This window comes from Dermacentor variabilis, chromosome 11, assembly GCF_050947875.1.
Source record: "Dermacentor variabilis isolate Ectoservices chromosome 11, ASM5094787v1, whole genome shotgun sequence".
Lineage (NCBI taxonomy): Eukaryota > Metazoa > Arthropoda > Arachnida > Ixodida > Ixodidae > Dermacentor > Dermacentor variabilis.
The window spans coordinates 4,823,920-4,836,371 of NC_134578.1; the positions used below are offsets into that span (position 1 = coordinate 4,823,920).

The window sequence follows — 12,452 nt, forward strand, 5'->3', positions numbered from 1 at the left end:
CCCAGTTTTTGTTTGTTCGAGCGCCTGGCGCCAGTTTCTCGCGCCCTTCCCCCGTGACGCTGTGTCGATTGCACTGCCTTCGGAATCTGCCCACATTCTATGTCCGAGCAACGTGATGCCGCCACAGTGGAGAGTGGTGCCAGATGGGTCCGAATTTTACAGCGAAGCTGTTTTAGGGTTCCGTGCATTTTTCTTCCGCGTGTGCAAAAGCTGTGCGCCGATTCCAGAAATAGTGCAATACCGGGCCGACCCTAGTAGGAGGTGAAGCAGGCTTCAAGCACTGCGTCAATTTGCAAAAATAAGGTTAACATCTTGGGTCCAAATAGAATCCGTATCAGATATTAAGCTGATAAGAACAGATAGTACACTTTCGCCCGCGTCAGTCATGTCTACGTTATAGCGGCGCCGTCTCTTTGCCGGCGTTCCAAGAACTTGAGTATCTCCTTTCCTTCCGCTCTCCCTCGGTGGCGGTAACGTCGAAACGTCACGCGTGTCTAGTTTCGTCGGGTTGCTCGGGGTGGCGGTCCCGTCGTCCACGCAAATGTGCACAAAAGTCACGGTAAATGAGTTCGTACCTTTGTTCAAAATTCTCTGTCACCTCCGTGTCGTGTGCTAAACAGCTTCGCTGGTCATCCGTCTTCACAGGGTGGAATGACTCACGATTTTTCATGTGCTTTCGGGAAACGAAGTGGAGGACAGAAATGCGTTGGCTCGGGCCAGTTGCTTGGGTCGCACGCAAGCGCCAATTCTTCGGCTCGATTCAGTGCGGCGAAGGTCGGTCGCCAGAGCCGGTCGCAGGCAGAGCTACGGTGGCTCCCTTCTAGCCACCGTAGCGGAGCCATTCTGCTGGCTCTCTTGTTGGCTCTGCGTGTGCTTTCTCGCAGAGCGAATTGGCCGCTTGCAGTTGAACGGGAAATCACAAGCGTGAAACGGGCGTGCGGCACAATGTAAGAAGCGGACAGCCCGAACAGTCCCACATGTACGCGCTGGCGTCAGCCAGAGTGTGGAAAAGGCAACCACGGCTGAACAAGAACGCTTGTGCACTCGAGCAGCTTCGTACAATAAAGTTTTCCCCCTCTCCTCTGCCGACGGGTTTCGCGAGGGGACACGAGTGAGTGGCGCGCATGTCTATATACCTGATGGAACACTGCGCCGCGAAGGAATGCTGCATGTGGACGTAAAGAACTACTGTATACTCCTACTGTATACTACTATAGACTACTATATATAGACATACACGAAGCGCAGACTAACGAATGCTTAATGACAGGGAGGAAAACAAAACGAATACGTAGCGAGAGTAAGCAAGGTACACGGTCATATGGCTCTTTTCAAGTCGCGTGCGCATCACTTCCGTTTCTTTCGTTTTCACAAATTCGATTTCTTTGTCATCAAGTGCTAAGGGCCGTGCGCTACCACACGTACCGTTTGATAGCACTGCAATATGGAACGCTTCGATGATCCCTCGCTGCATTTGTCGTGCGTGGCAATAACGGTACAGTTTTTTAAAAGACCTGGCTGGCGAGGGCACATCCAGCAGTGCACGTGCATCGCCACATATCGGTGACGTTTCGCGGGCTTTGCAGTCGTGCTCTGCACGCTGCCCGACTTCGCGCATCGGCGCAGCGTTCCATCGCGTCTCTGAACCAACTGGCCTGCAAGACGTCGACGTATGCAGCTGGGAAGCTGGCGGAGGCGAAGGCAGGTTGTGTGTCCGCTTCGAAAACGCCTCCACGCTGACCGGGGAACAAAAGTGGGGAGCTTTCGAATTTCTGGAATCCCACTCTGTCCACAATGGCTTGTGGGCACAATGGCACAATGACCTATGATGCCCTGTGACTTGCACTCATGATGCACCGTGCTTGGGGGGTGCCGGGGGGGAGGGTGCTAAATGTTCCGAGTAAATTGCCCTGATAGTCCCTATTCTAGTTTACTTTCCCTTAGGCTGCGCCTCTCTTCTGGCCGCTGTTCAGTTGTCCCCCGTCGCGGGTGTGGCCAGGAGAATTCTCGGGCGCGTACATGTGGTTCCTGCTTTATTCTTGAATTTATTCACAGAAAATAATTTAAAAAACAGCGCATGTGCAATAATATTTGGGACAGCACGAAACATCATCCTTATAAACAAACATTGTAAAACATTATATACGAGACGCAACCGTTGTCAAGATAGTTAAATTCTTTTGCTGTTATATGATCAACGATCGCGCGCTCCCACAAATTTTGTGCCACAATTTTCCGATTGGATATGCTTCTACACAACCTCTCGCTCCTGCTACGTTTTCTCCCGTTGGCCGACGCGAGCCATAGCTTTCGCTGCATTCTATATAAGTGCATGCGCTTATACTAAATTATCTGGTGGTTGTGGGAAACGCGTAGATAAGAATTATACAGGAAAAGAAGCGGAGAAAAAGAAAAGACAATACTGGGAGTGAAAGAATAGATTGTACGAACGTTTCAGACGGAGAAGAATGTGAATGAAATGTAGTAGAGATTAAAAAAGAAAAGTAGGATTTAACATAGCATGCGTTTCTTGCTTGGAGGAGACTTAAGGGCCAAGGTACTTAAGTTAAAGGGCCAGACAACCTCTCGGCACATGAATCGAGATAACCCCGCTCATGGAATGATTTCCTATCGTAGTGGCTAAAACGAGCCATGCTTTCTCATTAAACGTGGATGTATGTTTTTAATGCATCACTAAAAATCACGGAAAATGCCATTTCTCGCACCACGCGGGAAGCTGCATAAGAAGTCCACCACGTGACTTCATATACTAGTGTGCTCGGTTCCTGGTCTTTTCAATAGTATTGAAATGCAGTGTACTTTTTTATTATTATAAGTTTTTGCTGGCTTACAGTGTGCAGAAAAACCTTCGCTTGTAGCGAGCAGAAAAGCGGCACTGCCTTCGTTTTCGATGAGTTGGCTTGGCTCGTCTATCGACGAAACAACGATGACGAGCGAGCTAGCCATGACGTATGCGCGCACTTGGGGAAAAACGCGATACAAATATAAGAAACGTCTGTACAACAACGCGAACTTACTACGACAGCTTTTTGTTTTCAAAGTGGTTGAAAAGGTCAAAATGTAGGTGGTTACCCACAGTTACACTCCCTCCTGTGAAATCAGAACGATGGGCTGATTTCACAATTTGCGAGGTGGGCTATCGACATTGCTCTCACCGTTCTCATCGTTGCTAGCTGGAGGAGGGACTTTTACTTTTTTAGAGGCTGCGCAGATCGAAAAAGTCTGTTTACTAAATATCCATGCGTTTTTGGAAGTAACGGCTGCAGACACTACCGAGGGTGAGCTTTGCGTTGCGCCATAAAAAAAAAACCGGCCCTTAAAAATCGGTTGTCAGTCCCTTTAAAGTTTGCGGGACGAAGCAGAGCCTCAAAAGGCTTTAATTTTTCTTCTTTTCAAGGTATTTCCCAAGAAATGGCAGACAGTCCACAGATAAGGATAGAAACATGCGCCGGGCAGCAGGCGAACAGTGCGATCGCCACGGATCCCCCCCCTTTTTTTTTTTAGATTTCTTCCTTCGAAAACCTAAGCGCTGCGGATCCGGAACCTTCTTACTCGCGAGGATCTGTGCTGTTGTCCCACAATCTGCTGGAGTGGCACGTTGCTATCCGTGGCGAACGTCAATTTCACTCTAAAGGACGCAATGATACGAAGGGCATTTATTCCTGCTCTTCATCTTTATATAAAATACAAATGTCCGTGTCGACCATTTCCTGCAAACTTGGATCGCAGTTTTTTTTTCTTCTTTTTTTTCTGCCAGGACACATTGTAAGCTAGTCCGGATGACCCTCATTTGTGTAATTCGTTCACGTGAACCCGACGAAGTCGAGTCAACTCGGCTTATCGGGTCCAATATGTATAAACGCTATAGCGGATCGGGCCGCCCGAGCGTCGAGGCAAGTTCAGTCAGCCCGTCTGCAAGAGATGAATTGGCGGGCATCGACTTCCGACCAAACCCGTTCGCGTTAAGCTCGTGTAAACAAGACATCACTACTGGGCATGTTGTATCGGTCAGGGTTCCTGGTTGCAACCGGGTTTTGTATTGAGGCAGCCTCACACCTGTTTTCCCGCGATGCAATGCCACGAGTAGTGAGGAAGAGATAAACGAGATGCGAAAGGTGGAGAGGTATACCGCGAGTAAACTAACAGTCGGCGTTGGCGCCAAACTTGACACAGTCCCGTGCAGCGTCAGTCCGTATATGGCAATTCAGCCCGTCTGTTATAATTACCTTTTGAAGTTGAAGAACAGAGGGCAGCCGCACTTTTCGCAGCAGTGCTTTCCAAGGTTTAATGAACTTCGCCTTGGACATTGACCTCCCAGCCCGTATTTCAGCCCCCCTGCATGTTTGGCCTGCGTGCGCCTCGTCGTCGGCCTGCAGGCGCACGGTGTCGCTGGACATGTCTCTCTTCTTCACTCCTCTCTTCGCCCGGTCCCGCTCCTTGGCGATGTTGCAAGCTCTCCATCACGAGTGACACAGTTGCTACGCTTTTTCTCTTCGTGAGAACGAGTCTGCTGACTAGCAGCGAAGTGCGGCAAGCACGGCCGCAGTTTGCTAGCAAAGAGTGGAAGCGATTGCGCGTAACGGTGGTGCACTCGCTAGCACTGCAAAATAAAGAAACCGCTCACCGATCAAAATAAATTTTTTTTGCGATATGCAATACATATTCAGCATGAACTGAATCGAACTGCGTAGAAATATTGCGGAATCTCAACAAAGATTAAGCGAATTTTTTTTTTACCCAGTCAACGAAAGCGCGAGCTGCGGCGGTGCAGAAAGCAGCCGCTCGTGCACGCGTGCAGCCGAAATTCTACCGGAGCGGTCGATATGCGAACAGGACAAATGCGCAGCCTTTCTGTGTTCCATAGATGTGCATATTCAATAAACGCGGGAGCCATCACAGGGCGCGAGCGCATTTGCGTGTCCGCATGCAAATGCGCGTACACGCTTGCCGTCTCTCCGTGGGGTTAAGCTGATTCCTTTAAGAGTGTGCGCGCTGTGACGCCTTCACAAGGTTAACCCGCCCAAGTCACACGTCAACGGGACAGAGTGCTGTATTGCAAAGACGCTGCGAGGTTTCAGAGGGGCGCGACACAAAAGCTGATTTTGAACAAATGTGCGCGCCATAAGCTTCGCGCGCCTCTTGCGCCGTCTGTGTGTTCGCCCTGCCGCTCGTTGCTGCTCGGCACGCGCGGACGAGCGAGCACATGCAGGAACGCGTGCTAATCCAAAAGCGCGTTCCGAACGAAGCACGCGCTGCACTCAGTCTCTGTATACTCAGCCTGTCTGTCTAAATGCGTGCAACGTTGAAAAAAATCCACATATAGCGCTTGCCAACAGACAGCTGCGATAAAAGAATGCACCGCTTTCGATGACCGCGCAAGCGCATGCATCACATTCAACGACGTCTGCTGCACACAATTTCGCACGAAGATATCTAGATGGACTGTCTCGTGATTGATAACGCCGAGCTACCTCCTGGATTGTGGATACTGCGTGAATGCTTGCAAGTCGGACATGGGCTTCGCTGGCTGTATAGTATATGCATGCAATGGTACAATTGGATCGTACATTTCACCACAGCCCTTAGTTTGCAAATGTGACTATGTTACGAAAGTGAGATGCGAGGTAATGTCTGTGAAAACCTTCGAACGAGTTAAATCGGCGTTGCAAGATTCTTAATAAACTCGGGGGGCCAGGCATAAGGTGGGTTAGCAGGAGCAAGACAGTCGTAATTGGAATTGATGGGTTCGACGTCACACAGCAACGCAGCGGGTTCAACCAAAATAATTTTGAGCAGTTTAGGTTAATTAACGTGCACGCAAAGCATGGTACGCGAGGGGTTCTGCATCCGGTTTTTGTGCGAATAGGATAGACGGCGATCAAGACCGTGGGGAATCGAACCTTCAACCTCGTGCTCAGCTGCGCAACCCACCGTGGCAGTTCAAGATTGTTGAAGCGATATTTATTTCTATGGGTTTTATGACGGCACGTCGACGAATCCTTCATAAAAGTTCGTTACACCGAACAATTAATAATAATAATATTTGGGGTTTTACGTGCCAAAACCACTTTCTGATTATGAGGCACGCCGTAGTGGAGGACTCCGGAAATTTTGACCACCTGGGGTTCTTTAACGTGCACCTAAATCTAAGCACACGGGTGTTTTCGCATTTCGCCCCCATCGAAATGCGGCCGCCGCGGCCGGGATTCGATCCCGCGACCTCGTGCTCAACAGCCCAACACCATAGCCACTGAGCAACCACGGCGGGTGTCCGAACAATTCCTTCAAGCGATGTTGGCTCGAGCACTTATACGCTGCGTAGCTTTCACAATACTGCACTGTTTTATCGATGCATACCGGGCGCGACGATAAGCATCAAACGACGACATTGAAAAGAAGGAGCGCGGCATGAGAAAGCAAAAATCCTGCGGAGCAGAGCGTATATCGGCTCGAGGTGGTGAAAAAAGAAACGAAACAAATGGAAGCACCACGGAGTGGTGCCGAAGCTATGACAGTCACCGCGGTTTCCCGCCGAGGCGGCAAAACGGTTTTTCCACTCAGCTCACATTAGGTGCGCGCACAAGCGGACGCGGGAAGACGACGCCCCGCGAATATCTGCATGCACGCACACACGACGCAAGGCTACAGGGACGACGCACCGCTGTGCTCGGCAGCAAAGGAAGCAAGGATTGTCGAAAGGGGAGGCGGGGATGCCTCGATTAGATTGCGGAGGGAGGAGGGGGCGTCGATGAGTGGCGCCCGCCCTCCGCCCCGGGAAGGCGCTTTTGTGTGCGACCGCTGCGTGCGTGCTCCGCGGAGGAAGGGAGCGTGGTGGCTTTGGCTTCGGTTTGGCTACGGGCTCGGCGGGCGCCTTTTGCCCTCTTATCATCGTCGACAATCTCCGGGCTGCGCGAGCGCAGTTTTCACGCTCACTTGGGCAGCGCGCAGTACGGGGCTGGCAATTTCCGGCATGGGTTTTCTAAAATGGTTTCTCTACTGCCCTCTCCGAGGCTCCGAAGATTTCCCATCTTGTGCGCGGGGCCGCGGATCTCAGAAACGGCGGTTCGTGGTAGTTGTCGTCATTATGAATCGTATGGGATTATGAAACTAATAGCTGCACTGGAATGACGGGCAGCATCCTCATTGAAAGCAATAAATTATCCCAAGACTCTAGATTCGATTAAAAAAAAAAAAAGAAGCAGAGCTCGGCAGGTCATGTGTGTGAGAGAGAGAGAGAGAGAGAGAGAGAGAGAGAGAGAGAGAGAGAGAGAGAGAGAAAAGAAACACAAGCAAATATGCTACCGTAATGAAGTAAATTAAACTGTTGGATATAACACCTCGAAACTGCAGAGTACGTTGTGAGGGACGCCGTATAGTGCGGGCCTACGGATTAATCTTGACCGCCTTGACCCAACGCACGCAACACGAGCATGTTCACACTATAGAGCAGCCGCCACGGACGGCAACCGAACCTGGGAGCTCGTGCTCAGCAGTGCCACGCCACAGCGACTGCGCGCCACCGCGGCTGCAATACATTAGGCCACTATGCTGGAGGCTGCACTCGACGGAAGAAACAGTAGTGCGGCACTCGACGTCAGCCAAACGGTCCATGGGCAGCAAATCACCTGATGCGCGTAACACAAGCGCTTTCCGGAGCGCCGCAACCCAGTCGACAAGGGTTTCAGCGAGCACCGCCGCACGCTCTGAGCAGCAAATACTTCTTAATTTGCAATATCTCGCTGACGGCTGCAATGAAGAAGTAGAGGAACAAGGAGAAGAAGAAGATGATGGCGATGATGAAGAAGAACAAGAAGAAAATGTGTATCGGGGCAAAATAAACGCTATTCTTTCTCTTCCTTACAGCCGTCGGCAAGACATCGGCGATTGGCTTCCCCCGGACGTCCTTTAACGCCGCGCTCGTTTCGCGGCGTGCCCTTTTTCCTCTCAGTGCGCCACTCGACGTCAAGCCGCTGGGGCTACGCAGTCAACGCGAGGGGCTAAACCAACGCCACACGCGCCGCAGCCTGCAGGCGGGGGGAGGAGAACGCGCGACACGTGGCCCACATTAGCGTCAGGGCCAATGAGGAGCTCATCGGTCAGCTCGGCTCGTTGCCAGGGCGACGGGAAGACACGGCGGCAGCCGATCGCGAAGCCGTAACCGGGGAGGACGACCGGCCTTCTGCTCCGGCACGGGACGAGAACGCACCGGCGGTGCACCGCCACACTCTCGAGCCGGACGATGTCGCCTCTCGGTCGACGCACTATTATTCATAATAATAATAAGAGGAGGGGGGCTCGTTGCAATGCTAGGTCGCGTGTGGAGAGGAAATTTAGGATAAAGAGTTATCGCTGTATCTCACTGGAAAAATAGAGCAGGAAATACACGATGCTGTGAGACACGACGTCGCGGTTTCAACTTCTGGCAATAGCTGCCGCATTCTAATGTGCGCCCGGAGAAATGTCTACACGCTTTACCACAGGCGGCCAAAATTAATCCGCAACGCGTCCCGCCCCACAATCGCTACTACTATGAAATCTGTCATTGGAGTTAAACACACTCAATAAATATATTATTGAACAAACCAATAAATAAATTACTTACTTATAGAATCGGTCGATCAATTACTGAACCAATCAAGACGTTTCGTTTCTTTTTAACCGAAATGTGGCTTTTTTTTTTCCATGCGGCGAAGCAACTTCTGCAGGAGCCGACACTCGGGGAGTGGTCCTCAGCCGTCACACAAACGACAAAATATTCGTACTCAAAGGGCAATCACAAGGCCCACTATAATCTGCGATGCGAAAACAAGGACAATTTTCTGTCTTGAATACAAATCACGGTTTGCTTTTTTTTACTGGTCCCAATATTGTACGTTGCCGTTCTTGCCGCTGCGAATTTGGAACTCTGTTGAGATGTTTCTCCCGGTGACTCGCCCGATGAGGTGCCGTCCACTTCACCGTGCTGATTGTTATGACTGCGTGAGGAGGCACTACTAAATGGCTCGTGTCTTGCGCGGTCGCCACCACCTGACGACAATTTGTGGATGATTTTGTGGACGTATACGATCGCTTACGAGGGTTCGCTTGATATGTACTTGCACCGCATTAAGTAGCATTTGTTCTCAGAAGCGCATTCTCTATAGTAAACTCGCCAGCTAAAACGTGCTGACTTTTGAAAAGGTTTCCAAGCCACTATACAGATAGGAATGGTCACCTGGCTCTGTTCGCTATACGGACGAAGCTGCTTGCCTGTAGCACACGCAAATAGGCACTGTCCGGATGAAAAAGTTAGGATGTGATTAAATGATGACATATGCCGTCTTCTTCACTTGCCGCCATATATAGGCAACATTCTTTACAAAGTAAAATGTGAAAACTTCGTCACGTGAGGTAATCTTGATTGCAGAGGAAACTTATGTCTTGCTCATAGTTCGCCTGAATTTTGTTTTTTCCTTGCTTGGACTGAATGCGACGGCAGTGCTGCCACACCTGCGTGACGTCACGCTCAACAGCTCGTTTATAGTCCAAAGTTTCCTACAAATATTGCTAGAGGGAACTCTGTAGTTATAATGTCTACATTCAGGATCTGTAAGGATGGCAAACGTGCGAATGATGTATATTACATCAATTTATCTAATCTTAGTCCGTCCCGCTTCATTTTACTGACAGCGAATTGGTGATGTTCAACAAAATATTGCGTTATAAATGCAACAATTAGCAATGAACACAGGTGCGCGCAGAAACTTGTGTTGTTTTCGTGCGTTTAGAACGGATGATTTATTGGTAGTACAGAAAGATGAAGCGTGATAAGCGACGCAGACGAGCTCATCTGAAGCCACGAGCACGAAGATCAGGCAAAGCCCCGTCCTGCCCATCATTTCCATGGCAGCTGGACTATCTCGGCGCCTAAGGTTCCTCTTGTAGTTTTTGTGCGAAACTACGACAAGTACAACCTCGGTGAGCCGTGCTGCCTGCTCCGAGGCTTAGGAGAGCATACGCCCGCACTGCTGTCCCCGGCTTTGAGGAAAGCAAGCGAGAGGCCCTCAACTCTCGGCTCGATGACCGATGCGGTGAGGCGCGCAGATGACCGCCGTGGACTTTTGACAGACTGCTTATATGATACATGGAGTAGCGGCTGAAAATGATACATTTGGCCACCACCTTTGGATGCCGTCTATTTTCCGACAGCGCTAAATACAGCCAGCTGTAGCCACTATCCAGGGTGCCCCACTATCATGCACCAAGATATTAAAATATGCAAATGCCAAGTAGCTGGACAGAACCAAGCTAATGTTGTTTGCCGTCACTTGGAGGTACTCAGATTATTTTTTGCATTCCGCCTAATTACATCATTAGTCATAAATAATTAATCAACTTCTCAAATATTATAGTTCGATGAAAACCATCAATGAGATAATATATAGCAGCGTAACATGAAAAAGTCCGATACAGCTTTTTCTTGCTCAGTATGTGCTACGTAGAAGTGTTTTTCCAAGCGTGAAAGAAGCCTACAAATGCACGCAAAGTGCCTCGAGTTGCCAGTCGCGCGGCAATTTTGCGTATATTCGCGGGCTTCTTTCACGCTCACACACACACACACACACAAAACTTTTATGCAGTACGGAACAGAAAGCTATATCGGGATTTTTTATGTTGTTCTACAATTTTCTCATTGACTGTTTTCATTTAATTATAATATTTTAGGGGCTGATTATTTAATTACGACTAATTATACAATTAGGCGAAATGCAAGAAATAATCTGAGTATCTCCAAGCGGCGGCAAACAACGTTATCTTGGTTCTGTCCAGCTACGTGGCATTTTCGTATTTTAATATCTTGGTGCATGAGAGTTGGGACACCCTGTGTACACTACGGGTTGCAAACACCGTGATGCGTTATTGAATTACATGCTACGAGAACGTTGTGAATAAACTGAGCTCGTTCACCGAAGCCATGCATGCTCCATTAAATTTCAGCTAGACCACATCCGCACCCTCTGTTGCACTTACAAATAACTGCGAACATTTTCCGACCGTGTACGCATGCATGATCGATCGATCGATCGATCTATCTATCTATCTATCTATCTATCTATCTATCTATCTATCTATCTATCTATCTATCTATCTATCTATCTATCTATCTATCTATCTATCTATCTATCTATCTATCTACCTATCTACCTATCTATCTATCTATCTATCATCTATCTATCTATCTATCTATCTATCTATCTATCTATCTATCTATCTATCTATCTATCTATCTATCTATCTATCTATCTATCTATCTATCTATCTATCTATCTATCTATCTATCTATCTATCTATCTATCTATCTATCTATCTATCTATCTATCTATTTGCTTATTCCGTAAACCAACACACACGCTTGTTTATACTTTTGATATTACGATTGCGTGGTTCAAAATATGTATGGTACTTATAGCGTCTTTCTTACATAAGCGCTGTGTCAAAAGACGGCTCGTTGCAATTTAAAAATGTCAATGTGTTCAACTACCGCCTTCCTTAGAATCACTAAAAATAGTTCCACGCTTTCTTTTTTTGTGTCTGAAAAGCAGCGCGAACATTGCATTGGCTGGTGGTATGCGTATACCTGCCCACCCGCGGACATTAAAATTCGTATATATCCTTCGGACTCCGGACCTGAGGAGCGAGCGGGGCAGCACGTATGTTTAAATTATTTATTTAAAGCTTGCCTAGAGTACACGGCATTTCTGCACTATAGCATGCACATCGTTTAACGATGGTGTAGCTTTAGGGGTACCGAAGAAGAAGAAGAAGAAGAAGTGAAGAAGAAGAAGATGATGATGATGATGATGATGATGATGATGATGATGATGATGATGATGAGGAGGAGGAGGAGGAGGAGGAGGAGGAGGAGGAGGAGGAGGAGGAGGAGGAGGAGGATCAAAGCTGGAAAAGCCGGGAATGATAAGTGAAGCCTTGGTTTTCATATCACAGTAACTCTTTCAGCGCCTTTTCTGTTACAGGTTTTGCCTGCTTCAGGAACTTACTCGAAGCAAGAGCCTAGCCCCTCTTGCACCATTTCACCTATATAAGGAAAACTTCGAACGGGATGGATGAATGGATGAAACCTCTATTTGAAACAAATGGCTGGCGCTTTCTTCACTTGCGGGAGGCGACGGCGGTTAGTCGGCCCGGAGTCCCTGCTCCCTGGAGGCTGCCTCTGCACGTCCCGCGACCCAGACCCGCTCGTCTGGGAGGTTCTGCGATCGACGAGCTAAGCTTTCTCGCAAACGGCATTTTTCGTAAAACTTGAAACAGCGTTCGTAAAGTCGCAAAACAATCCCAAATGCGTGAAGTTTACGGAACATTCGGGAGAGTAGGCAAGTATAGTGGTTGCATGCCGCCGACAGAAGCACCGCGTGTCACTTGTTGGAACTTGT

General features: G+C 48.8%; 1 pseudogene; it reads right to left on the reverse strand.

Annotated features, from left to right (window-relative positions):
* Positions 1–207: 207 nt before the first annotated feature.
* On the reverse strand, positions 208–387 carry LOC142565062 (U2 spliceosomal RNA; annotated as a pseudogene).
* Between the last annotated feature and the right edge of the window lie 12,065 nt (positions 388–12,452).